General features: G+C 48.0%; 1 protein-coding gene across 5 annotated transcripts in view; it reads right to left on the bottom strand.

Moving 5' to 3' along the window:
• Positions 1-6,271, bottom strand: part of CUNH18orf25 (chromosome unknown C18orf25 homolog) — an 88,202-nt gene extending 81,931 nt beyond the window's left edge. The window contains exon 1 of one of the 5 annotated variants that reach the window (XM_039228836.1): positions 5,673-6,271. The gene's annotated coding sequence lies outside the window, so the exon portion shown is untranslated. Of the gene's footprint in view, positions 1-5,659 lie in introns of all 5 variants that reach the window. The other 4 variants (XM_039228838.1, XM_039228839.1, XM_039228840.1 and 1 more) reach the window with 4 other exon arrangements.
• Positions 6,272-27,515: the final 21,244 nt, after the last annotated feature.

A 27,515-nucleotide genomic window follows, 5' to 3' on the forward strand; every position in this document is an offset into this window, starting at 1 on the left:
AAGCCCTGAAAGAGTAAGGAATATAGGTACAATTAAAGATAAATGGTTGGGGTGCCTGGGTGGCTCAGTCAGTTGTGCATCCGACTTCGGCTCAGATCATAATCTCACAGTTCCAGGGTTTAAGCCCCGCGTTGGGCTCTGTGCTGACTGCCAGCTCGAAGCCTGGAGCCTGCTTCGGATTCTGTGTCTCCCTCTCTCTCTGACCCTCCCCTGCTCATGCTGTCTCTCTCTCAGAAATAAAAAAATAAATAAAATAAAATAAAAAATAAATAAATAAAAATTAAAGATAAATGCTAAAAAGATTTAGAAAAATTTCAAAACAACAGTCAAATTTAAATTTAAAAACTAAAGAAAAATAACTATCAAATTACTTCAGTCTTACAAATAAGAATCAACCCCAAATAAAGAAAACCAGTAACATTTCTACTCATTTAACATAAGGATGAAGAAAATCTTTTAAAGGAATGCCTCTCAAATCCGTCATATTCCACCTGAACCTTTTTTCCCTAAAAGGTGAAAATAACTCATCAGCAGACTAAAGTATCTTCACAACCTGTCCCTCTGTAAACTCAAGGCACTGCTCACACTTAACTAGTCAAGATTATTGATACTCATGACTTTTACGTAGGCTGTTAGCTAGCCTAGAATGTCCACCTGGAAACCCATCTCAAACTCCATTTAAATAAATTATTTAATGTTTATTTATTTTTGAAGAGATGGGGATGGGGATGGGGGGAGGGGAGGGCAGAGAGAGACAAAGAATCCAAAGCAGGGCTCCAGGCTCTGAGCTGTCAGCACAGAGCCGGATACAGAGCTCAAACCTATGAGCTGTATGAGCCAAAAACCTGAGCCAAAGTCAGATGCTTAACCTACTGAGCCACCCAGGCGCCCCACAAATGCCGGTTTAAATGCTTAAGTTCCTTTAGCATCAGGACCTGGTTAGTCAGTCCTATTCACCAAATATAGCTCTAACAACTAGAGCACTACTGGCATTGTAAGCAATCAATAAATAAGTGTCCTGAGAATAAAGAGGTTCTACCTGAACGGTTTGCCGTGCTTTCTCAATAGCTTTTCCCCTTTCTACAGTCAGCTTTTTACTCATTTATTACTGTGTCTATTTCATTTTTACAACAGCTATCCAAGAAAATTCATTTGACCCCAGTTTCTTTCTTAAAATAATATAGAATACCAAAAAGTCAGTATAGTTCAAAAGAAAACACATTAATAGCATATTTTTAGGAATGCCTGGCTGGCTCAATCAGTACAGCATATGACTTCTGTTCTCGGGGCAACGAGTTCAAGCCCCACATTTGGTGTAGTATTTACTTAAAAAAAATTTTTTAAGTAACATTTTTTAAATGTTTACTTATTTATTTTTGAGAGAGAAAGAGTGCACAAGCAGGGGAAGGGCAGAAAGAGAGAGCAAGACAAAGATTCTAAAGCAGGCTCCAGGCTCCAAGCTGTCAGCAAAGATTGACGCAAAGATGAGCCCACGAACCATGACATCATAATCTTACCCAAAGTCGGATGCTCAACCGACTGAGCCACCCAGGCACCCCAAAAGTAGCATATTTATTTTAACAGGTCTTCTTGGGGCACCTGGGCGGCTTAGTCAGTTAAGCGTCCGACTTTCGCTTAGGTCATGATCTCGCAGTTCGTGGGTTCGAGCCCCGCGTCGGGCTCTGTGCTGACTGCCAGCTCAGAGCCTGGAGCCTGTTTCAGATTCTGTGTCTCCCTCTCTCTCTGACCCTCCCCTGCTCACGCTGTCTCTCTCTCTCTCTCTCTCTCTCTCCTAGAAATAAATAAAACACAAAAAAAAAATTAAAAATAAATAAATAAAAATAAATATTTTAACAGGTCTTCTCAAGTACTGTCAATTGTAAGCATGAATATACATGTGTTTTCATATCCCTAGTTACATACAGGAAAATTAGAAAGGTCTAAGACAGTTTGTCAAAATTACGAATGTAGGGTTTGGGTCTCTAGTACATACCAGTCCAAACTTTAAAAAGAAAACAAAACAAAACAAAAAACATTCTAACTGCCCAAACACCAAACTTTCCATGCACATAGCAGAACAAAACTGTAAAATTGAAGATCCCAGCAAAACAATTCTTTGATTAATGAGTTTACAAGTTACATAAAAGTTAATGGTCATGTGTAGTAACTGGAGCTTTAAAGTACCAATGTCACTTATAAAATAAAATCTTTGAAGGACATACATTTGGAATACATTGGAAGGACATACACTGGAATAATACAGTTCCAACAGAACTGTATTAAATTAGAATCTAAAGCTGATTTTACCCTTGATATACAGATCTTGCATTAATCATGAAGAGTATAAAACAAAGAGCATTATAGCACTCGTTTGTTCATAAATGCATTTAAGAGTAATATAAACTAATTAGTGAGTAATGTAACAACTACACTGTGAATGTAATACGAAATTAGCAATGGGAAAAGTTTCTAGCTCCAAAATCCAGGCCAATCATTTTTCACAAAAAAGTCAGAAAAATTTTTTTTCATTACGAAATCATTCATCTGATGCTTTAGGTATAATTATCTTGCAGTTTCTCTCTGCTTTTCATATCGTATACACCTGTATCGAAGTTTACATCTACATGTTAACATTATGAAAAAATACATGGTTTGAAGTTTTAAGAGTACAGTGATACTAGGGGTGCCTGGGTGGCTCAGTCAGTCGAGCATCCGACTTCACCTCAGGTCATGATCTCACCGCTCATGAGTTCAAGCCCCACGATTGGCTCTGTGCTAAGAACTGAGAGGCTAGAGCCTGCTTCAGATTCTATCTCCCCTTTCTCTTTCCATCCCTTCCCTACTCATACTGCCTCTCTCTCTCTCAAAAATAAATAAACATTAAAAAAAAGTACAGTGACACTGAAAAGCATTCGGATTTAAAAATGGCTAAAGGGGCGCCTGGGTGGCTCAGTCCTTTAAGCATCAGACTTCAGCTCAGGTCATGATCTCATGGTTCAAGAGTTCAAGCCCAGCATCAGGCTCTATGCTGACAGCTCAGAGCCTGAGGCGTGCTTCAGATTGTGTTTCCCTCTCCCTGCCTCCCCACCCACAACCCCCCAACTTGTGCTCTCGCATGCACACACTCTCACCCTCTCTCAAAAATAAATAAAAACACTTTAAAAATTTTTTTAACATTTATTTATTTTTGAGAGACAGAGAGAGACTGAGCATGAGTAGGGGAGGCACAGAGAGAGAAGGAGACACAAAATCCGAAGCAGGCTCCAGGCTCTGAGCTGTCAGCATAGAGCCCGATGTGGGGCTCAAACTCACTGACTGCAAGATCATGCATGAGCTGAAGACAGGCGCTTAACCGACTGAACCACCCAGGTGCCCCAATAAAAATATTTTTTTAATTACCCAAAAAATGGCTAAAAATATTATTTCTCAATGGAACTACATGAAATTTCACTGAGATCCTTTTTAAAGTAGCATAGGTGAGGGGTGCCTGGGTGGCTCAGTCGGTTAAGCATCTGACTCCAGCTCAGGTCGTGATCTCACGGTTTGTGGGTTTGAGCCCCGCATCAGGCTCTGTGCTGACAGCTGGCTCAGAGCCTGGAGGCTGCTTCACATTCTGTGTCTCCCTCTCTCTCTGACCCTCCCCTGCTGACGCTGTCTCTCTCTCTCTCTCTCATAAATAAATAAAACATTAAAAAAAAATTTTTTTTAAAGTAGCATAGGTGACTGCAGTAAATTTCATTTTAGTTTCCCAAACTAATTCTGATTAAAAATTTAACTCAGTTTTATACTTACTGACCACCTACTGTGCATAAAGCACTAAATTAGGCATCATACTGGCCAGATTAGACAACAAAATATTACACTTCCTACTAATTAGACAGCCAAAATATTACACTTCCTACTAACAAACAGTTAGCGTTATGACTCCTCAGGACATCAGGTAATAACTATCAATTGTAGGCCTCTAAAAATGCTTGTTAAACCAAAAGGCAATGCTCTTACTGGAGGAATTCAGATTGCCTAGATCAGCAAAACTACATTAGAAAGTTAATAGCCTCCATCCTTAAAATATCCCAGGAGAAGAAAGGGAGTGATTCAAACTGTTAGCATGTGCCCAACAACACTACACAATAATAGGCTAGGCAAAACTGCCAGATGTATTTGTAATTAAGAGGTCCAACCTTGACAATGTATCACCAGTGGGATTTTCATCCTACCGAGTGGAAGGATTCAGAAAGCAAAAGCTCAGTCAAGAAGTGAAAAGCACATCTAAGCATAAACTGCTCTGGCGGTTCAAGCTGGAAGATCAAGTACAGACAGACGTCCTTCCTTCAACCCGAGAGACTCTATTCTGCAACAGCAGAAAGCAAGATTTAGATGGGAAAATAAGGGGGCGCCTGGGTGGCTCAGTCGGTGGGGCGTCCGACTTCGGCTCAAGTCATGATCTCACAGCTGGTGGGTTCGAGCCCCATGGGGCTCTGTGCTGACAGCCAGCTCAGAGCCTGGAGCCTGCTTCAGATTCTGTGTCCCCCTCTCTCTCTCTCTCTGACGCTCCCCTGTCTGTCTCTCAGAAATAATTAAAACATTAAAAAAAAATTTTTAATGGGAAAATAAGGGGCGCCTGGTTGGCTCATTCCCTTAAGCGTGGACTCTTGATTTAGGCTCAGGTCATGATCTCGAGCCCCCCACCATGGGGCTCTGCAATGACAGCGGGAAGCCTACTTGAGATTCTCTCCCTCAGAATAATAAAATTAAAGTAAATTAATGGGAGAATAAATGACCTGCTATTCTCGAGGGGGCTGCTGCCACAACAATAAACTGAGATCAGGGCTATCAGAAGTAAATTACAAAGTAGGACGCGCTAATGGGGAGAAAGGAAAACTCCCTGGGAAGAGCCAGAGAAGACAATGATCTTTAACTTGGGATCCGTCAGTTTAACATCCGTGATTTCCCAAATAAAGTTGACAAACTCTCCAGAATAGGTCTCTGGAGGCTGACACCTCCTTCCCATCGACCGGAGGCGTCTGCCGACCCAAGGTAGTGGAAGCGCCGGGAGGCAGGCGGCGCCAGCCAAAGGAAGCTTTTTCTCCCTCCTCCTAGGCCGCGGCAGCCGCGGCGCAGGGGCGGATGCCTGGGCTCCCGGGAGCAGGGGCAGGTGTCGGCGCCAGATCCCCGCTCGCGGAGCTGGCAGAGTTGGCAGAGCTGCCGCGGCCGCTTCCCCGGCGGGCCGGCACGCAGGAAAGTTGCGTGAAGACCACTCCAGGCCGAAAAGCCGCTCCCCCGCGCAGCCCGCGGGCTGCGGCATCTCCAGCCTCCTCTCAGCGCCCGGAGAACAGGGACCCGCGGCCCGGGGAACGGGAGAGGGAGCTCCGCCCGCCGGCTCGGAGGAGCCGGGAGAACCCGAGGGTCATTGGCGAGCGGGCGAACGAGGCGCCGGGCGACTCCGCTCCTCTCGGGAGCCCCCCACCCAGGCCGCACCTCCCGCCAAGCCCGGGCGCGAACACTCGGCGCCCGCCGGCGGGGCCCTTCACGACCCCGGCGCCCCGGGGTCGCAGATCGCACGCCAGGGGCCCGAACCCCTCCGACTCAACCCGACCCCTCCCCGGGACGCAGCCCGGTCCCACGGCTCGCCCGGCAGCCGGGCCGCGGGCCTACGCACCTTCCCGCCTCACCTGCGTTCCGCGGCAGCCCTGCACCTCCTCTCCCGCTCCGCGCGCCCCGTCGGGGCACCCACCGACCCCCCGGCCGGGACTCCCCCGCCCGCGGTGACTCGGGGCGCGACGGCCACCGCCGCCTTTCTTCTCTTCAGCACAAGCCCCGGCGGCGAGCAGAGGGTCACAGTCACAGCCCCGCCGGGGCTAAGGCGAATCTCGCCACCTCCACAGCTTCCACACCAAGTCCCTTCACTCGTCCGCGCCGCCCGGAGAAAATGTCACCAGAGGCCGTTCCGCTCGGCGCCTCACTTCCGCCCGGAACCACAGAGGCCGCGCCGGTCGGCTAGAGCGGCCGCTGCGGCGGCGGCCTCCAGGGACAGGCGAGGGAAGCCGAGGGAAAGCCAGATAGCGCCATCTGGCGGACAGCAAAACGCGCTCCTCCCGGGCGGGCACCAGCTTCCCTCGTGTCTTTCCCGCGTTCCATCCATCTGATTAGGCAGCTCCCTTCCAGAAATGTCCTTCCCAGAGGGTCGAAAATCAGCCAATGCAGGCCAAGGATAATGTCCTAACAGAAGGACAGCTCTCCCTTTTCTGTGCTCTTCTCACTACTCACCCCTTCCGAAGCCTTCCCGAAGGAAGCTCCTAGTGAATCCTTGAGTGACTACCCCTCCTCCCCTGGCAGCAAAGTTCCCTGGCCCCCACAAACTGATTTTCTCTAAGTAGGCTAGAGCAGCTTGAGAATCAAGAGGGGGGAATGAGAAGGAAAGCCAGTAGGAGCAAATAAAAAGGCCCAGCCAGATGTCCAAGCCCAGATCCTCCCCTTGCATGCTTTTGGCTTCCGTAATCTTGCCTGCCTCTTACATCAGCTAGCAGCCAGGAACCAGAAGCTTGACCCAACCGGAAAGCACACATGTATAAAGGATCAATAAAATGGAGCTGGGTGCTCAGCCTTTGGAGGTGACTCAGCTGGGCCAGCACCGGTGTGAAAGAGTCTTTTCTGATTTCCCAAGTGCATGTCTTTGTCTCTTTCTGAGCGCCAAGTATTTGCTGTAACATTTTCTCCAGACTTTTTTTGCAGATGGCGACAGCTCCGCTCGGCGACATTCGGCTGTGCTCTTCTCTTGCAGTAGCATCAAAACCCCATTTGAGTTTCTGGTCAGGAACCGTACAGGCCTGGCATATGGACCGCCACCTACTGGTGAAACAGGATCAGCCGGGGGGGAGACCCTGCTCTGCGCCACGCGTTGTAGACGCCCCAAATTCCACCTCTGCAGAGTCCCTGCTCTCATTTGCACTTCAGCGTCGGAAGGGTGACGCACGCGCGCATTCTAGGAGTTTTCAAGGCCTTTTCTTCAGGTCTGTGATAGAAAGAAACGTGCTATATGCGGAACCTGGATAAAAGGTGAAGTGGGCGGTGGCCGGTACAGGCTTAGGAGGGAGAAGAGGTACTGAGAACAGACTTTGTAACTCATGGATCTAGCCAAGGACCGGCACTACCAAAGGCAGGGTTCTGAAAAATAAATGAGTAAATAATAGCTTGGGGAGAAAATATCAAAGGTTTTTACTTTTTCAGGAGCCACGCTGGGACCTAGGGGGACCACTGCCCAAGAGGAGATTATGAAAATCACACCACATTTCCCTTAACATCAGTGTCCCCTTCAGATCAGGCACTTCAGCTGCCCCAGTTTACTCATTTATGCTGACTGCCCCCAGCAAGGGAATTTTCCATCCATGACTAAACGAATAGATTGATAAAAATCATTTTATATTAATAGCTAACTTTTTTTAAATGCCCATTATGTGCCAGGCACTGTGCCATGCAGTGTGTGTGTGTGTGTGTGTGTGTGTGCGCGCGTGTGTATGAGCACGCGCGCCTTGAGTTTAAATGGATTCAGTCATTTAATCCTCACAACAACTCTATGAATTTGATACTATTACCAACCCCAGATGACAAAAAGGCACAGAACAGCAAGGTCACACATCACTACTGGACTCCAATATAAAACAATCCAACTCCAGAGCTTGCCTTCTCAACCACTACCACCAGCTGGCTCTTTGAGCCTCACTGAGAACATACTGTGTGCCAGATAAATATCTCGTCCATGTAGGATATTTCACTTAACTCATTCATTCATTTATCCATTGATTTCCCTGCTACCTTAGTCCCCAAAGAACTTGAAAGGTTGTAGCGTAGTGATAAGAGACCAAGCTCTTTCAGAAGAAAAAGAGAAAATTTAACTACTAAGATCACAGCTGTCAGTCTTGAAGTGAAAGCTTAAATGTGGACTAATACATTCTAGTTTTTCCTTGACTATCTTTTTTTAAATGTTTATTTATTTTGAGAGGTGGGAAGGGGCAGAGAGGAAGAGAGAAAGAATCCCAAGAGGCTCCACATTGTCAGCACAAAGCCCTATTCAGGGCTCCATCTCATAAACCGTGAGATCATGACCTGAGCTGAAATCAAGAATAGGAGGCTTAACTGACTGAGCCACCCGGGCACCCCCACAGTTTTTCCTTGACAGTGTTATCTCATCAGTGCTGTAGAGATACTGAATTGTCCCCAGAATCTCATGTGCATGACATGGTCAACTCTGCAGGCTCCTGAAATCTCATCTCCATGAAACCAGCCCAGCCCAGCTACCATCCACATCACTAGCAACCCTCTCCATCCCATTGTCTCTACAGAAATTTATCAAGACCTCCCTGTTCACAGACACTGTCCTACAAACACGTCCATCCCTTAGCCTACCTGCAATGTTATTACTGGATCATAGCAATGGTTCTCTCAACTTCTGCCATAAGCCTTAGAGGCCAAGGCCAGGCTTGTCTGAATCACTCTTCAGCATCATTGTTGCCCCTGCACCGGGGCTGGGCCTGCAGCAGGGTCCTGTTAGAAGCGGTGGCCTCGAGAGGCGCCTGGGTGGCTTAGTCGGTTAAGCGTCCGACTTTCGCTTAGGTCATGATCTCGCGGATCGTCGGTTCGAGCCCCGTGTCGGGCTCTGTGCTGACTGCCAGCTCAGAGCCTGGAGCCTGTTTCAGTCTGTGACTCCCTCTCTCTCTGACCCTCCCCTGCTCACGCTGTCTCTCTCTCTCTCTCTCTCTCCTAGAAATAAATAAAAAAAAAAAGTTAAAAAAAAAAAAGAAGCGGTGGCCTCGGGACACTTGGATGGCTCACTTGGTTGAGTGTCTGACTTCAACTCAGATCTTGATCTCATGGTTCATGGGTTCGAGCCTGGCATTTGGCTCTGTGCTGACAGCTTGGAGCCTACTTCAGATTCCGTGTCTCCCTCTCTCTCTCTGCCTCTCCAGCACGCGCTCTATCTCTCAAAAATGAATAAACGTTAAAAAAAAATTTTTTTTTTTAAGAAATGGTGCCCTGAACAGTAGCATCAAAGTGTGGCTGGCTTTGCTTTGACTGTAGTCTGTTCCCTCCCGACAAAGCAGGTTACTTCTGCCGTTTCGCCCTGCGAGGTGCATGTTATTATTAGAACCACTCTCTAGTTGAGGAAAATGGGAGATCTGAGAGACAGACTCTCATCTCTGGGCTCTGGGCTGCTCCCACTCTTCTCAGATTGCTAAGAACTGGGCTACCCCTCCCTCAATGTAACCACCCACCCTACTACCCTCCACCCCCAGCATAACCAGCCTTCACTACAATCTCCCAGTGCCTGCTGTATGGGGAAGTATTAAACCTCTCTCTGCACTCGGTGGCCACATAAGCTCTAATAAGTCACCACTTCCAGAGTTAACCCTACCTGCTTTGCCTTGGAGCATTATTTCACAGAATTATGTCCTCCATTTGGAAGGCCATCTAGAACATTCTAAGGATTCCAAGTAGCGGAAGGTCACATGGTCATCAGCACCAGGGGCTCTGGAGTCTGGCAGATCTGAGTTTGGATACAGTTCTGCCTCCCTCTAGCTGTGATCTCCTGCCAAGCATAAACATCCTCACCTGTTCAACACAGATGACTCCCGATACTACCTTGTAGGCCATCCTGAGGGTTAAGTGAGTTGTGTGTGTAAAGCTATAAGCTTAATTCATGGCTCAGAGAGAACACTCCATAAACAGGGTCCTTGTTCTGATGGCAACAGTCCAGGCCAGCACCTCCCTGGTTAGTACAGGCACAGACTCACACTTGTTAGGTACAATGATGCCATCTCAACTTCCAAGTTCACATGGAGCCAGAATGGAACAGAGCAGAGGATATCATGAAAGTGCAGCCATTTGTGGCTAAGGGTGGTTGGGAAGGGACACCCCCCTCAGCTCCCCTGTCCACTGGGATGACTAAGTGAGGCTCCTCTGTCTTGGGCTCCCTGTCCTTCTTTCCAATCAGGTGACCCCCTTGCTACCTCTTCTATACAGAAAAATCTGTAACCTAAAAGAAATTGTTTTAAATGTTTATTCATTTTTTGAGAGAGACAGAAAGAGTGAGAAACAGAGCACAAGCGGGGGAGGGTCAGAGAGAGAGGGAGACACAGACTCCGAAGCAGGCTCCAGGCTCTGAGCTATCAGCACAGAGCCTTAACGCGGGGCCGAACCCACGAACGGTGAGATCATGATCCGAGCCGAAGTCGGACGCCTTAACCTACTGAGCCACCCACGCGCCCCAGGAAAATCTATAACTTGTATTAAATGTGAAAATAAATGCAAAGGACAGTTTAAAATTTTTTTAACAAGCGTGTGTTGCTCTCTCATCTTTTTCACACAAGGACTAGCTCTAACACAGTACCCGACCTTGCGGGGGGCCTCCGGGACGGAAGGTGCAATCAGGCTAGCATCACAGGAACCGCTTGTTCCCTTAGTCACGTCTGCCCCGCCGTGTAACTGTCGTGCATACCCTTCTTTCTCGCCCCTCTGACCCCCCCCCCCCCGGAGAGCACGGGGCCCTGCTCTGGGAGACGTTCGGACGCGGATGTGAACGGAGGAAGTCTGTCTGAGCATCTAGCTGGGGAGACCCAGAAACCTGAAAGGACCTCAAAACAAGGAAGTGGCGCCAGGTGCCAGGTGGGCGAGAGGCTGGGAGGCGGCAGGCCCGCGGTGGAGGGCAGGAGCGGTGCCTGCGGGAACCTGCAGCCTGCCCCACCTCCGTCACAAAGGGGGAAGAGTGCGCACGCAGGGCAACGCTCGCGCCTCCTTTCTCCAAGCCCCCTTGGGCGTCCTGCACAGGGCCTGGCAGACAGGACAATGCAATAGATGTTTGTGACTGAGGACAAAGGTATGCACAGAAGCTGACCTCGGAAAGGGGCAAGAGTTGGAAGAGCCCCTGGGATGTTTGGAGGACGACAACCCCGGGCCTGACTGCCTGTGGCTGCACAGCGGAGGGGCGGGGGGATGAGAGCGAAGGCCGGAAGGGGGGTGGGGGCTGAAGGCGAGGAGAGGCGAGGAGGGGGAAGACAGGAAGGGAGGTGGGGGTGGCTGAATGGGAGCGTAGGGAGTCGGGGCTGCTGGGCTGCGTCCTTAAGCGCCGGCAGGAAAGCTGCATGTGACGCGTCTGCCTCTCCCGAGTGTTATGATCAAGACCACAGACAGCAGATCCTCTCTGCCCACAAACAACCTGGCGAGGCATTGACTCCACGCTGATCACACTAGGGGGCAGGTGGAGTTCAGGGAGGGGAAAGGCTAAATCCGATTTCTGTCGAAGGAGAGGGGAGGAAAGCAGGGAAGGGCCTGAAGCCTAGGGACCTTCCTTGGGGCGAGTGCAGATAAGAGACTTCCAAAGATACACCGTGATTTGAAAGAAACACTCAAGGGCTTCAGAGCAACTGAAACACCAGCCTTATGGAGAAGGTCCCCTGTCTCCCCACCTTCCGCTCTCCAGGTCTGAAAACTATGGTATTAAATAAGAGCAACATCAGAGGATCAGTGGCCTAATTAAAACTATACGGTCTTTGTCCTCAGTTCCTGGCACCGAGCTCCTAAAAGCCTCGGAATTTCCTAAGTGATGAGTGCCTTTTGTCATTCTTAAGAAGCTCTTTCAAGCACTTCAGAGTTGTGCTGGTGAGGGGACTCTTGGAGGGCCCGCAGGTAGCTTCAGGACGGGGGCTGGTTGCCCGAGGGATAGACCTCCGGATGAGAGGTTTAGAATTTTCAGCCCCACCCCCAGCCCAGGGAGGGGAGAAAGGCTGGAGATTCAGTTCAGTCACCAATGGCCACTTATTTAGTTAGCTGTGCCTACATCCTGAAACTTCAATAAAAACCCCTAAACGATGGTGTTGGCTGAGCCCCCATGCTGGCGAGCACATTGAGATGCTGGAGGGCGGCACGCTGGGGGAGGGCATGGAAAGTCTGCACCAGCCCCCAGCCCCCTTCCGCCATGTTTCTTTTCCATTTGGCTCTTCCTGAGTTGTACCCTTTATAGAAAGCCGGTAGTCGTAAGTATTCTCCCGAGTTTTGTGAGACTTTCTAGTGAATTATGGAACTTACGGGACAGTGATGGGGACCCCCAAATCTGTAGTCTGTTCCGCATAAGTGTGGGTAGCCTGCGGACTTCTCTTGAACAGGCATCTGAAGGGGGGGCCGTCATGTAGGGTCTACGTTAACTCTGGGTAATTAGGGTCAAAACTGAACTGAACTGTTTTTTTTTTTTTTAATTTATTTCTAGGAGAGAGAGAGACAGCGTGAACAGGGGAGGGTCAGAGAGAGAGGGAGTCACAGACTGAAACAGGCTCCAGGCTCTGAGCTGGCAGTCAGCACAGAGCCCGACGCGGGGCTCGAACCCACGAACCGCGAGATCATGACCTGAGCGAAAGTCGGATGCTTAACCGACTAAGCCACCCAGGCGCCCCTGAACTGAACTGTTGAACACCCATCTGTTGTCAGAGAATTGGTGTTAGGGAAAAACCACTCAGGATCCTAAAAACTTGGACTGAAAATTAATATACTTGGTTTTATTTATTTTTTAAGTTCATTTAGTTATTTAGTATGTGTGTGAGTGTATATGATTGAGAGAGAGAGAGAGAGAGAGATTCCCAAGCAGGTTCCTCATTGCAGCCCTGAGCCCAACGTGAGGCTAACTGTGAGATCATGACCTGAGCTGAAATCAAGAGTCAGACGCTTAACCCACTGAGCGACCCAGGTGCCCCTTAATACATGTTTTAAATAAACATGTTATTTTTAGCAAGACCAATCCTACCAAATTTCTCTTCAGACCCCTCACCTCCCTTCCCTGTGGTGTCTCTACCTTCTCACTGGTGGCCAGTGCTGCCAGTACCCAAGACCCCAGGAGGTGGCGTGGCTTGAGGCTTTGTCTCTCCCAGTGGTACTGAAACAAAGGAGTGACTTTGAGGAGAAATTCATCTTGCCTGGTGGTATTTCAGGTACCAAATCCTGTGTGGAGGTGGTCCCAACGTTCCTCATTGGCACCTATTTTTTCTTTTTTCTTTTTTTTTTTTAAATGTTTTATTTATTTCTAGGAGAGAGAGAGACAGCGTGAGCAGGGGAGGGTCAGAGAGAGAGGGAGTCACAGACTCTGAAACAGGCTCCAGGCTCTGAGCTGGCAGTCAGCACAGAGCCCGATGCGGGGCTCGAACCCACGAACCGCGAGATCATGACCGGAGCGAAAGTCGGATGCTTAACCGACTAAGCCACCCAGGCGCCCCGGCACCTATTTTTTCTTAATTAATTAATTTTGAGAGAGAGAGAGAATGAGCCAGGGAGGGGCAGGGAGAGAGGGAGAAAGAGGATCAGAAGTGAGCTGTGTGTTGACAGCAGAAGCCTGATACAGGACTCGAACTCATGAACCTGGAGATCACGATCTGAGCCAAAATGAGATGCTTAACCGACTGAGCCACCCAGGCGCCCCCCTCATTGGCACCTCTTAAGTGGTCATCTCCTCCATGTGTGTCCTAGGAGCACCCAAAGATGCATGCCCGCATGCCCTTGCATTTTATTTAAAAGACATGGATTGCAAGCCTGCCCATGAAAAGCAAGGCACGCTGTGTTAGGCCCTTCACATGTGGTATTTCATTTATCCTCACCACATTCAGCAAGGGCCGGTATGTTTTACAGAAGGAGACTGAGGCTCAGAGAAGATAGTGCACCTGACCAAGGCTACATAAGCTGGAGGGGCAGAGCCAGGTTTCCTGGAAAAGAACAGCTCACACCTCCCTCCAGAACACTGCTGTCTGTCTAGTAACAGGGCTCATTCTAGAAACATCACAGTAGTTCACAAGTGGAACACGGCAATCCCCAAAGCAGGGGAAGGGCTTATAGGAGGGAGAAATTCATTCCTGAGAGCAAGAAGGACTTGGTGAAAGAGAAAGCTTTTGACCGGTGCCTTGGAGAAAGCAGGGGCTTCCAAGGATAGAGATGAAGAGAGAGAGGAGCCAGAGCAAAGTCTGGCTTGAGGAAAGGCTGGGCTCTGAAAGTACAGGGCACGGCCAGATGGTACAGAGTAGGTGTATTTCTCATACAAGTGATGTATCAAGTGCTGTGATTTGGGACCTCACCCTACCCCACTCCAATATTGTGCTAATCTTTTTGCTGATGAAAGCCAACAACATATGTATGTACAGTTTACCTTGAACACTTTATGATTTCATTAGCTCTCCTAAACAGTCAGGAAAAGTAGTAAGAGCAGGTATTATTAACATTTTGCAGAGATTATGACTGACACAAGGAGATACTGAATAATTGCTTACTGAATGAGTGAATGAATGAATGAATGAATGACTTGTCTCAGGTCACCAGCACTGGACAGGAGAGTCAGGACCAAGCCCGGCTATGCTGCCTCTAAACCCCAGACTCTTCACCACTGTACATATCTGGGGGACTTAGCAATGCCATTGTGTGTGTGTGCGCCCGTGTGTGTTGGGGGGGGGGTGGGAATTAGACTCATTATTGTGTTTTATAATGTGCTGATCACTTGAAAAAGGCTCCAGCCTGAGAACAATACAAGCATTCATTAAAGTACTTCAATAGACTGACAGAAGCAACAATAACCTAAAATTAAATGAAGCAGAGGATCTCATGTGACTCCTCTCTTGAGGAGTCAGTGCAAAGGCACCCGGCTTTGGGAAACAGGATGGGGCCCCTAGGGGAAAGACAAAGCCGAGATTTACAGAACCCATGTAGGGGTCGTAGGCGGGGAGGGTCCTTGCCAGCCAGATGGGCAAGCCCCAGCAGTGCAGGAAACTCGGCAGCTTCCAAAGGACTCCCTCCTCTTGAGTAACTGTCATTTGCTAGGAACCATGAGTAACCACCGGGCCAAGAAGGGGGGACTGGGAGATCACCCTTTTATTTTACATAAAACAGATTTTGGTTTTGGTTTTACTAACTTTTGCTTTTGGAGAAATGTGTCTCTTAATGCACTTAGTAGAGCTGCTCTGGCTTTTTAATTCCACTTGTGATTTTTGCCTGAGTCCTCCAAGTCCTTCAAGAAAGACAAAAGACCAGCTCCCCAGGAAGGCATCTCAAGATCCCTCCCTGGGGTGATGGGGAGGCCTCACTGAGTGAAGTATGCTCCATTCTGTCACCCAACAGAACACACACCCAGTCTGAAGGTATACATAAAAGATGTATACTGGCCAGACCCTGCCATCAGAGAACTAAGGCCTTGATGTGCAAGGTGGCTTACCTTAGGCAAAGCTGTAAAATCAGTTTCTCTTTGGTGTGTCTTTTCTCACTACACCCAGGACCCTCCTTGACCCAGCCAGTGCTGTCAGCTGTTGCCACTCAAGACAGGACTTTAGCCTTCTTTGCCTCTCTCTTCCCCACCTCTGACAACTGAAACATCCTGGCCTAAGACTCAATGTCTAAGGCTTCTAGTCTCTACATCTCAACAACAATTAATTAAGCATCCCAATTCTTACTAGAGTGATAGCTGACTAACACATTGCCTCTCCCAGGTGATGGCATTTTGTCTAACCAAAATAAACACTTCTCTAGAAGCCATCAAGGAATGACATAAAAGATAGGAATTTCAGATAGCAAGGCGGGTCAGCTGAGCAGAGGGAGGTATTTTTGGTTAGCCAGGGTTTTCAAAATCCTCGAATCACAACAATCTGACAGCCTAAGGAGGACCAATCTAACATATATTCATCTATGCATCCTTACCGAGCCCCAACCCCAACTGTTTCGCAGTACAGTCCTGGTACACCAGGAACCAAGAAGCTCTAGAATGTACAATTAAAGAAGACTAGAATAACTCAAAGGGAAAGGACATTAAGAAGACAGTTAAGGGATAAACCTGGACTACTGATTATTAGTACTAAAACAAGCCAGAGAAGGAAAGGTCAGTGGTGTGTGGGGAGAGCCCCACTCTATGGTGGGGTGAGACTGGGTGCACACTGTAAATAGAATACCAACATGGGATGTTTCAGGCCTTTGTAAACTTCAGAAGCTTCAAGAGCCTATCTTCTCAAATCTGCCCAACCCTTTGGAGTAAGGGTGGCAACCGTACCCCAAAGTGGATTTCCCATTGCCACAGGGACTGTAGGAAGCTTACCTCCATTTGGCAGGTCATGATCCTTTTGTATAACCACATGCCATTAATCTGCCTCTTGGGAGAGGTGTGTTTTCAGCCAGAAACCCTAAGTCGGCGTTGTTGAACTAGACGAGCCAGAAACGCTAAGGAGGCAGCTTATCTTCCTGGAAGGCCCAAAAGAGGTTGCCCCTGGCTACCAGGGAGTGGGGATGTACGTCACTGCCAAGGCTCCCTGTGCCAGCCAGCCTGCCAGACTCTAGTGGCAGGAAAGGCACTGACCTCACCCCAGCCAGTTCCAGGGCTCTGCAAAGGGTCCCCAGCTGCTACAGGGTGCCTCTACAGGGCTTCTATCTCTCCCCCAAATGGGGACCAATCACATTTGTCTTGTCTTCCCCTCCCCGTCACCACCCCCTCTTTTCTTTCCTCTTTCCATTCTTTTGCTGCATCTTCTTCACCCTCTGCTCCTGCATTGTGCCCCGGCTCGCATCTTCTTGACCCGCATTTCTGCTTCAGCTGCGTGCTGGTGTCACCGGCTCTGGGGCTCAGACAGAGGACTCTTTCCCGCAGGTGGACAATTCTGTGCCCCTTCCGCGGCGCTCCTCAGAGGCACTCGGCAGGACCACACCACATTCAGCTGCCATGGAGAACATGCAGTAGCACCCCCGGAACGGCTCTCTCTCCTGGTGCGTGCCACTCTTCCCAGCCCGTCCCTCCTGTTCCTGAGAGCTTCCCAAGTCTCTCCTTCCTCTCTCTGTCCCCCCCAGCCAGTGTCCACTCGGCTTCCCCTCTTCCCTTTGCTGGTCTGCTCTCCTCCTCTCAACATATATTCTCCTCCCCAGTTTACCTCAGAAATAGATGGTGTGTCCCCAGGCTGAATGAGCATGAGGAAGTCAGACATGCGGTCACCACACCATCCCTCGGGAGCTTTGGCTCTGCATTGAGGTGGAGGGGGAGAGCAGGGACTAGAGAGAGGCTAAAGATGGGAGAGAGATACTTGTGGTTTCTAAGATGGCTTTACTGGAGTAGAGGTGACCAGGTGGGCCTGAGAGAGAGAAAATGAGAGAGAGAGAGAGAGAGAGAGAGAACTCTGTGGATCTCAAGGCATGCTTGGGCACCTTGCTCCCAATGATCCAGTGCTGTTTACAGGAATCCTTCCTATAAGGATCACCCCCACCCCCACCCACCTGGGTTCATTTTCCTTTGGAGCTTCTTCTCTGGCCTCCCTGTGTTCCTCACCCTCCCATGCATGGGGCTTGGCCTTGAGCAACACCTCTACTCTCCATCCTCCTTGAGGGAAGGATACAAGTTTCCTTACTGAGGCCTTCACTGTCTGGAAGGGAAAGACCTGTGGCTGAAGAATTCCCCTTCTGGGGCTGCCCCACGCTGCTGTGAGGCTAAGTCACCATCCAATCTTGACAATGATAAAACACTCTTTCCAAATTGCCACACTCCAGGCAAAAGTGAGGGGATGAGGGGCTAAATTCTGGACCAGTTCAGGTCTTGGCAAAATTTGGGGGGCAGAAGAGGAGGATGGGGAGCAATATTTCAGGACTTAAAGGATCCAAAATTCATTTCTAGTGGATGATAATCTAGACCTCCAACTCAAGTGTGCGAGAAATATCACTTTTTAAAATGTCCTATAAATTTTTTTAAAGATTTTTAAAAATTAATTTATTTTGAGAGAGAGAGAGAGCACATGTGTGCATGCATGTGTGAGTAGGGGGGGTGGTGCACAGAGAGAAAGGAAGAGAGAGGGAATCACAAGTAGGCCCTGAGCTGTCAGCCTGGGAGCCCGACATGGGTCTCAATCCCATAAATCATGAGATCATGATCTGAACTGAAAAGAAGAGCTGGATTCTTAACCCACTGAGCCATCCAGGCACCCCTAAGATTTTATTTATTTATTTATTTTTATTTCTAGGAGAGAGAGAGAGAGAGAGACAGCGTGAGCAGGGGAGGGTCAGAGAGAGAGGGAGACACAGACTCTGAAACAGGCTCCAGGCTCTGAGCTGGCAGTCAGCACAGAGCCCGATGCGGGGCTCGAACCCACAAACCGCGAGATCATGACCTAAGTGAAAGTCGGACGCTTAACTGACTAAGCCACCCAGGTGCCCCCAAGATTTTGTTTTTTAAGTAATCTCTATACCCAACTAACTTATGACCCCAAGATCAAGAGTCACTTGCTCTACCAACTGTGCCAGCCCTGTGCCCCTCTTTATGTCCTATAAATCAATTTAATTAAAAATTTTTAATATTATTTTTTAGTTTAGAAAGAGAGAAAGGGCACAAGCTGGGGAGAGGGACAGAGAGAGAGAGAGAGAGAGAAATTTAAGCAGGCTTTACACTCAGCCTGGAGCCTGACATGGGGTTCAATCCCGTGACCCTGGGCTCATGAGCTGAGCTGAAATCAAGAGTCAGACACAACCAACTGAACCACCCAGGCACCCCTAAATCAATTTAATTTCTACTCCAAGGACCCACCTGGCAGGAAAGTCCATGTCAGTCATTGCTGAAGCTTCATTTCCTTTCCCCACTTAGAACTCTCAGATCTCAAGTACCCAGAAGGGTAGAATGGGGTCTTGTTTTCATCCATGAAGATACATGATTTCCTAAAGCCCAGTGATGGGCAGTAGCTGACTCTGTTTTAACGTCATTTCGGGGAGCAAAAATCTTTGCTGGCCACCCCCATCATGGACAGAGAGTGAGAGTGCAAGGGTGAGGGCACCCACAACTCTCTCCCCCCTTCTAGACCTTCATTTCTTCCTTCTCAAAAGTCATCTCCCTCTTTCCCCCTACCCTTCCCTCACAATGCACAGAAAACCCGGTGAGTTTAGAGTTTTTCAAAGGACAGGAAGTCATTGAACTCACCAAACGCAAATTAAGGAATTACCAACCAGCCAGTCTACTTAAAATGGAAGGGGTGGGGTGGAAAACTATGAGAAACACACAGATTAGTATGTCAGAATGTCATCCTGCCACTCATTCATACCTGCTTTGGAGCCAGGCACCATGGGGACACAGATGTGACCAGAGGAAGTCTTTCTGGGTACAGTGTTCAGCCTAGTCTGTCCTAGTAGAGAACACAGACATGAGGTCACCTAACATTAGGACTGTATGACAATATAACAGAAATATGCACCCAGAGTCATAGGAGCCGACATGAGGAAGCTTCAAGGATGACCTGGGCCCCAAAGAGGACTCAGCTAAGAGGAGATCTCTGAGCCAAGACTCCGAGAATGAAGAGAATTTTGCAGCACAGAGAAGAGGAAAGGTGTTCTAGGCAGGCATGCCAGTGGAATCTAAGAGCCAGGCCATCGTGGGAATGACTGGTCCTGGATGTAAAGTGCCCATTTGGGAGTGGTAAGGGCACCAGTTAAGAGAGGGGCTTGGAAAAAAGAACAAAATCCCCTGGGAGGGGCACCTGGGTGGCTCAGTTCGACTTTGGCTCAGATCATGATCCCACAGTTCATAAGTTCAAGCCCCAAGTGAGTTTGAGCTCTGAGTTAAGCTCACTGCTGTGAGTGTGCAGAGCCTGCTTCAGGCCCTTAGTCTCCCTCTCTCTCTCTGCCCCTCCCCCACATGCCTGTGTGTGTGCACATGCTCTCTCTCTCTCTCTCAAAAATAACATAAACATTAAAAAAAAAAAAAAATCCCCAGGGAAGACTTCTATGTAACATGGGCTATGGTACTTCTGCCTTTTTTCCTTTCCTAGAGGAGGTGGAAGCGGATGTGCAATAAATAATCCTGTCCCAGCTCTTCTACTTTGGAACCAATTGAGAAATAAGACATAGGAAATAGATGAACATTTATATGTCAACTTTATGGTAGATAAAAACTAGATTGGAGGACACAGTGCATGTGTCAGTCCCCAGGGACTTCCTAATGTGTCCTAGCCACTGTAGACAGACATTCACTTAACAGCACACAGACCTGGACAGACTCAACCCTCCCCCCAAAAGTAGGTTTGCTGTGTGATGAGCAGCCCCAAATATACATCCTCTGTAGGCAGGCAAGTCCCAAAGAAAATACTGTATTCGTTCACCAGGGCTGCCATAGTAAAGTATCACAGGCAGGGGGCTTAACAACAGAAAGTTATTTCCTTACTGTTCTGGAGGGTGGAAGTCCAAGATCAAGGTGTCAGAGTGTTAGATTCTTCTAAGGTCTCCTTGGCTTGCATGTGGCCTCCTTCCTACAAGGTCTTCACTGGCCTCTCCTCAGTCTGTATGGACTGGGTCCTAATCTTCCAAGGATGAGGGCTGTCATGGATCAGGGTGCACCCTAACAATTCCATTTTAGCTTAATCACGTCTTGAAAGGCCCTGTCTCCAAACACAGCCACATTCTGAGGTACTGGGCGTTAGGGCTTCAACATATGGATTTAGGAAGCTGGTCGTGGTGGAGCATGCTCAGTTCCTTCCCTCAAACTGTCCAATCAGATGTCTTTCCTCCATAGAGGGCCAGAGAGGGAGACACAAAGCAGGGAGACTCCAGAAATGTGGCTCATGGACCCGCCTCCAGATTGGAGCACAAGGAGCAGGGAGTAAAGCTTCTACTCTGTGGGTAGACTACTGTTTTCTGAAATAAAGGAGTCCCCTACATTTCTGTAGAAATCAAACTTGTCTCAGCACTGCACATTCATGAAACAAAGCATAGAAAGAAAGGTAGGAGAGATTCCGGGAAGCAAGAATCACCTAATCCCCCTCGCTCCTTTGCAGCTGAAGGAAGCCAAGTTCAAGAGACCAGCCAGGGGCCACTGGACTGTCTTCCAGCCGTACCAAATGTCACAAGTTCACATGATGTTAAGGTCCCCCTAGCAAAACCCTCTTCCACCCTTAGACCCTCCTTCTGTGAAGTGCCCACCCTGAAGATCAGCACAACTGTTTGAACAGGGAATTGAAGTAAAACTTTCTGACAGCGGCTAACTGCTTAGAAAGATCCGGAGCCCCTTGGCCTGGGCAGGGTTTTTATTTATATTTACATCCCCAGCATCCAGCAAAGGGGCCAATCCACAGTGGGCACTCAGTTCATGTCAGCCCATCATAGCTGAAGAGCTAGAAAACTGGACACAGGAAACATCAGTTTTTCATAAGTGGATGAAGAAGGACTCTTTAAACAATAGAGCTGTGAGCTTGGCATCGATCTGAGTTCTCTGCTGGGTTGGTTTGCTGGCATATCTCCCCGGTTCTCCAGAGATCTTTCAAGGTCATCTTGGGCACTTTCCTCTCCTTTGTCCTCATATCAAATTGGTTTCCAAGTCCTCTCACATCTCCTTCTTTTCCATCTCTGTTGCCACATCCTGGCCTGGGCCCTTATCACTTCATGCTAGTCTGGACTCATGTGTCAAGCAGGGTTGAGCACAGAGGCCTGGGAGGCAGCTAGGAGGCTATCTTGTCAGATCAGGCTGCAGTGTGCTCTTGCTCTGTCTCCCCGCCCCCTCCACGGCCTGTGTCTTCCTTCTTATCGGTCCCCTTCATATGGACCCCCTGTCTCCTCCTTCCACCAGCTCCCTGCTCCTCACTTAGCCACTCTACACTGGCCACCAGCTCACCACTCACCCATGCCTCCCCCTCCCCCATCCCCTACTTCAGGTTTCAATTAACTAGCTGCCCATAGAAAGATTCCAGCAAATTTATTCTCCCTGAAATAGAAGTGACCCATAACAAGGCTTAATGAGGTCATCCTCCAAGGAATTTAATAAGGGACAGTCGCTTCAGCCAGTCAAGCATGTCAGCTGTGTCTGAGGGAGTATTTGGGGGAGGGAAGGCAGAGAGTTGATGTACCACCTCTGGGGCGTGTCGGTGGTCTGGGGCCCCCGTGACAGGCGGCATGAGTGTGGAAAGCAAGGGGACGATGGATTGGCCTGGTGGGAGTGCACAGAAGTACGACTCACCCACTTCAGAGGGTTGCCAGAGCTCACAGGAAACCTGATGCCCTCCCTGACTCAGCTCCCCCATGAGTTCCCTAGTCAGTTCCCCAGGTCAGTTCCCGAGGTCGCCAGCGCGAGAGCTCTAGGTGTCTGGAGATGAAGATTGTGAGAGGGGATCCTCTGCCCCTTCCTAAGCTGACAGAGATGGGGGCAGGTGCCCAGTGTGGTAAAGCTTCCCTTCCAGAGCAGGGAAAAGAGGATGCTTGTTTTCTCTGCTTCTGAAAGATGATCGCTCCTGCAGCCAGGAGCAATGCCAGCTGCGGTCAGTGTCCAGCCTGACAGCCGGGTCACTGGGGACTCAGGGTGAGTCCTCAGCTGCCTGCATTTTTCTCTGCCTGTGCACTAGCTGCCTTAATGGCACATCTCCTTGGTATCCACAGCCCCTTCCCTGCGTCTGCTTACCCTGAGAGAACTATTCTTTCTCCTCCTAATACCAAAGCACCCAGCATCTGCCCCATACACAGAGTCTCCAAAAACTAGAGCTAGAAAGACTCCTAGGTGTGAACACTTCCCCAATTTGCAGATGAACAACTGGAGCCCAAGGAGGTTAAGGGATGTCTGACGTGCTGGTTCTCTATGTTGCGTGACAATGACCACAATCTAATGGATTAAAACAACACACCCTTATTAGGTCAGTTTCCATGAATCAGGATCCTGGGTTTGGCTTAGCTGGGTCCACCTTTTCTGAGTTTTGCTATGCTGGAATCCAGGTATCAGTTGGGGCTGCTGTCTTATCAGTCTCAAGTAGGGAAAGATCTGTTCCCAAGGCCCCTCAGGTTGCTGGCAGAATTCCCTCCTTGGTGAATTCATCTTCTCAGGGTTGTAGGACTGAGTTCCCTATTGCTGGTGGTCAGGTGGATGCTCTCGGTGACTAATGGCTGCCCGTAGTTCAGTGTCAAATGGCCCTCTCCAGAGGCCCTCTAACAGCAGGCATCCTCTTCAAAGCCAACAACTGACTGAGTCTCTAACCTCAGGGAGGGCCTGGTCCCTCTTTTATAGGATTTTGCCTAATTAAGTTAGGTTTACTCAGTATAATCTCCCCTTTGATTAAATAAAAATCGATTGGCTTGAGATTTTAATTATATCTTCAAAATCTCTTCACCTTTGCCATATTCTATTACTTAGGAGCAAGTCACAGGTCCTGCCCACTCTCGATGAGAGGGGCTCATATAGGGCATACATGATGCAGGAAACAGGAATCTTAGGGCCACCCTAGCATCTGTCTACCATATTTAATGTCCCATAGTTGGGGCGCCTGGGTGGCTTAGTCGGTTAAGTGTCCGACTTTCGCTTAGGTCATGATCTCGCGGTTCGTGGGTTCGAGCCCCGCGTCGGGCTCTGTGCTGACTGCCAGCTCAGAGCCTGGAGCCTGTTTCAGTCTGTGACTCCCTCTCTCTCTGACCCTCCCCTGCTCACGCTGTCTCTCTCTCTCTCTCTCTCTCCTAGAAATAAATAAAACATTAAAAAAAATTTTTTAAAAATGTCCCATAGCTAGATAAAGAGAGAGATAAAATATAGAACCTAAGTTTCATATAGAAATAGGTCCTGGGGACACCAGTTATGTTTTAGAATTCAGAATGTTTGATTTTGGAAAGACAATCAAGGGCTTACACTACAGACTCACAACATACGCAGTGGAGCCTGGCACAACACCTGTGACTGAACACGGACTGAAGACTTCTGCTGCGGAATACACGAGAATCCCACCAAGTGGTCCACGTACACCAAAATTAGTGGTGTCGTGGTTCAGTTGAGGTTTTGTTGCCAAATGAATTCAGGTGAGATAAATTTTGCCAAATGGATTATGAAAGACCTTTGGGTTTTTAGAGCTTTGGAAATTCTAGCAAGGGATTGTGGACCTATAATAACTAACACTCATCAAAGTCTTGCCCTATGCCAGACTCAGGCTAAGTTTTGTGCAGTCTCACAGCCCTGTGGAAAGTGACTATTTTTGAGATATTAACCATTTTCCTCCCTTTCCCTCTTCTTGTTCAGGTGGACTTGGCATTCATTGATGTGGAAGTGGGAGGAGGCTGGGTAGGAAAGAGCTTGAAACTCTTGCTGCTTATGTGTTCTCAAAGCTGCTCAAGCCCCAGATTGAGAAGGGGACATGCAGCTCTGTTCCCTAAAACACATCGTATAGGCAAAAAACAAAACAAACCAAAAAACGGGAAATAGACCCCTGCAGGGTCTCCTGCATGCCTCCTGCATGCTTCTCCTGGAACAGAGAGAAGGAGCATCCTAACTGGACGTTCTTGGCCTTGGGGCTGTCCTTAATGCTTTCTCATAATGTGCAAGTGAGACCCTTCTTGGAAGCCAGAACAAGTCTGTTTTTCCCCTGCCCATAGAGGGCTGGTTGTTGAATAGATACTGCTCAGTAAATGCTCACTGACTAAGGCTCTTCTGTGAGGACTTGAAAGGTGGTGGTGCGTGGGTGCCCAAGATCCCTCAAGGGTTCTATGTAGTTAACTTCTTCTGAAGTGTTTGGCCTAGAAGACTCTGATCTACTTCATTATGGTCCATGTCAGCTTCCATTATATCATCCTCCACTCAAGGGACCAGAGCCTCGTGATAAATTGGTGTGATCCCCAGACCTGAAGTGGGAAAGTGGTTTGGGTGCTGGGCTATGTCCCCCATTGGAGTGAGTCCTATCATGTGGATTGACTCTAGCCCAGGAACCTCCCCGCCCCTCCCCATAGCCTTTCAAGGAAAGAGTTGGTCTTTTTTCCTTCCCCTTTAGAAGTGTCTTTTAAGTGTGACTGCCCTCTGGTGGCTAAAATTTTATATGTAACTACCCCATGGGGAATACCGTGCAGGTTACTAAGCTTGTTTGGAATTTGGGTGGGAGGGTGGGAAGCAACACCCCTTTCTGCATCTATTGGCACAAAAGTCGGATTTCAGGTACTTAATCGGATCTGGATCATTTCGGCTAAAAGCTTCCTGAGGGCGGGAACCACTTCTGCATCTGAGTGCCTAGCAGAGGGTCTGACACACAGTTAAGTGCTCAGAAACACTCACTGAATGAAGAGATCAACTGCAGGCATGGCTCAAAGGAAGCAAATACAACTTCATTTTTTTCCTGATTCATAGATGCTGAAAAGGCATTTGAAAAAATTCACCATCTATTATTTATTTTTTTTAAACTTAAAAAATCAGAACAGGGGGATTTCTTTGACATGATAAATAAATAAATCTGAACTGAGGTTAAAAGATGACATCCCTTTAGTGAAAGAATTTTTACTCAACTCAGGAACACAAGCCTGTTTCTTTTGGCAGATTGTATGTTCCAAAGCTGGCCACAAGGAAGTCTTTAATCTCATATGCTTTTCTTAGAATGTAATACTGACAATCCAACTACTGGGTGAAGAGTCTATGTTCCTCCCTTGCCCTTGACTCTGTGGGCGGTCTTTGCAAATCTGCCTGGGAAGATATAGTACTGTGTAAGTGATGCTTTGTGACTTAAAAAAATTATTTATTTAGGAGCATCTGGGTAGCTCGTTTGGTTAAGCAACTGACTCTTGACTTCAGCTTAGATCATGACATGGTTTTGTGAGTTTAAGCCCTGCATTGGGCTCTGTACTGACAGTGGCAGATCCTGCTTGGAATTCTCTCATATCCTCTCTATCTGCCCCTCCCCCACTCATGCACACACACACACACACACACACACACACACACAGAGCCACACACACACTCTTTCTCTCTCTCTCCCTCTCTCTCTCTCAAAATAAATAAAGTTAGGGGCGACTGGGTGGCTCAGTCGGCTGGGTATCTGACTTCGGCTCAGGTCATGATCTCACAGCTTGTGGGTTCAAGCCCCGCATCGGGTTCTGTGCTGACAGCTTAGAGCCTGAAGCCTGTGTCGATTCTGTGTCTCCTTCTCTCTCTGTTCCTCCCTTGCTCGCACTCTTTCTCTGTCTCAAAAGTAAATATTAAAAAAAAAAGAGAGAATGTTATAAAAATTAATAAATAAATAAAGTTTAAAAAAACATTTAAAGTTTATTTATTTTGAGAGAGTGTGTGTGCATGAGTTCGAGAGGGGCAGAGAGGGAGAGAGGGAGAGAGAAAATTCCAAGCAGGCTCCACAGTCAGCCCAGGGCCTAACTTGGGGCTTGAACTCACAAACCATGAGATGATGACCTAAGCTGAAACCAAGAGCCAGACACCCAACAGACTGAGCCACCCGGGAGCCCCAATGCTTTGTGATTTTTCAGGTTAGATCATGACAATACAATATGCCTCTGTCTTTCTACTTCTGTCATGCCAGCTCCCATGTTGGGAGAGAGCACATGTTGGAGAGAGGTTACATGGATGCGTGTCAGCCAGAGGCTGGCACCCCGGGACCCTAGCCAATAGCCAGCAAGAACCACCAGATATGTTGAGTGAAGACATCAATGATTCCACCCCTCATCTACTGAATCATTCCCAGCCTCTAAATCTTGCCAACATGAGGCAGCAGATAAATAGTAAGGAGCAAGGATAAGTCATGCCCATTGTGCCCTGTCCAGATTCTCCATCTATAGAATCTGTGGTTGTTCCATGCCAGTTTGGGGGTAGTTTGTTACACAACAATAATGACTAAAACATTTACTGTTACCATTACCACCACCTTGGTATTATCATGAGAGTACCTCCTAAGGGGGAAAAAAATGAGAAGATTCAAAATTGATAAGGAGGAAGTAAATTCATCATTTTTTGTGGTGAAATAATTACATCTCTGGAAAAGCCAAGAAAATCAACTGAAAAAGACTTAGAACAAGAAGATAATTCAATAAGGGGCAGGGTACAAAACCCAATTTCTTTCCATTTTCTACTTGCATTAATGACCAAAGTTGTGACTCCCATTGTCAAGATTTCTGTAACACTGGAATCAATTCTCATTTAGAGATGCCAGCAACAGAGAGTACACACCTGTGGCCAGCTTAGCAAATAAAAACACAAGATGCCCAGTTAAATTTGAATTTCAGATAAATAACAACAAAAAAAAGGCCCCTACCATACCCTGTTCCATACATTTTCCTAAGAAATCCATTTTATTCCAAACAGATATTGTTGCTCAGGGAGCAAGCCTGGACACCTTCCCTCTGGAATTTCTTCCGTGGGCAATGATTTTAATAGATGAACCAAGGGGCTTAAAGCTTTTCCCACAATGTTTGCATCTATCCAGTGTTGAAGTGAATGGGTATGTTGGTACTTATGGCCCATGTGAATAATAAAAAGAGAGAAAGAAAGACGAGTTATAATGTTTGCACTTTTTAAAATTAATTTTTAATACATTTTTTAAGTGTTTACTTACTTTGGAGAGAGAAAGAGACAGAGCACAAGTAGGGGAGGGGCAGAGAGAGAAGGAGACACAGAATCTGAAGCAGATTCCAGGCTCTGAGCTGTCAGCACAGAATCTGATGTGGGGCTCGAGCTCTTGAACCATGAGATCAGGACCTGAGTCAAAGTAAGATGCTTAACCTACTGACCTACCCAGGTGCCCCTTAACATTTTTTATTTTTTTAAGGAA

Source organism: Hyaena hyaena, unplaced genomic scaffold, assembly GCF_003009895.1.
Source record: "Hyaena hyaena isolate Hyena2069 unplaced genomic scaffold, ASM300989v1 scaffold_33, whole genome shotgun sequence".
NCBI classification, from domain to species: Eukaryota; Metazoa; Chordata; class Mammalia; order Carnivora; family Hyaenidae; genus Hyaena; species Hyaena hyaena.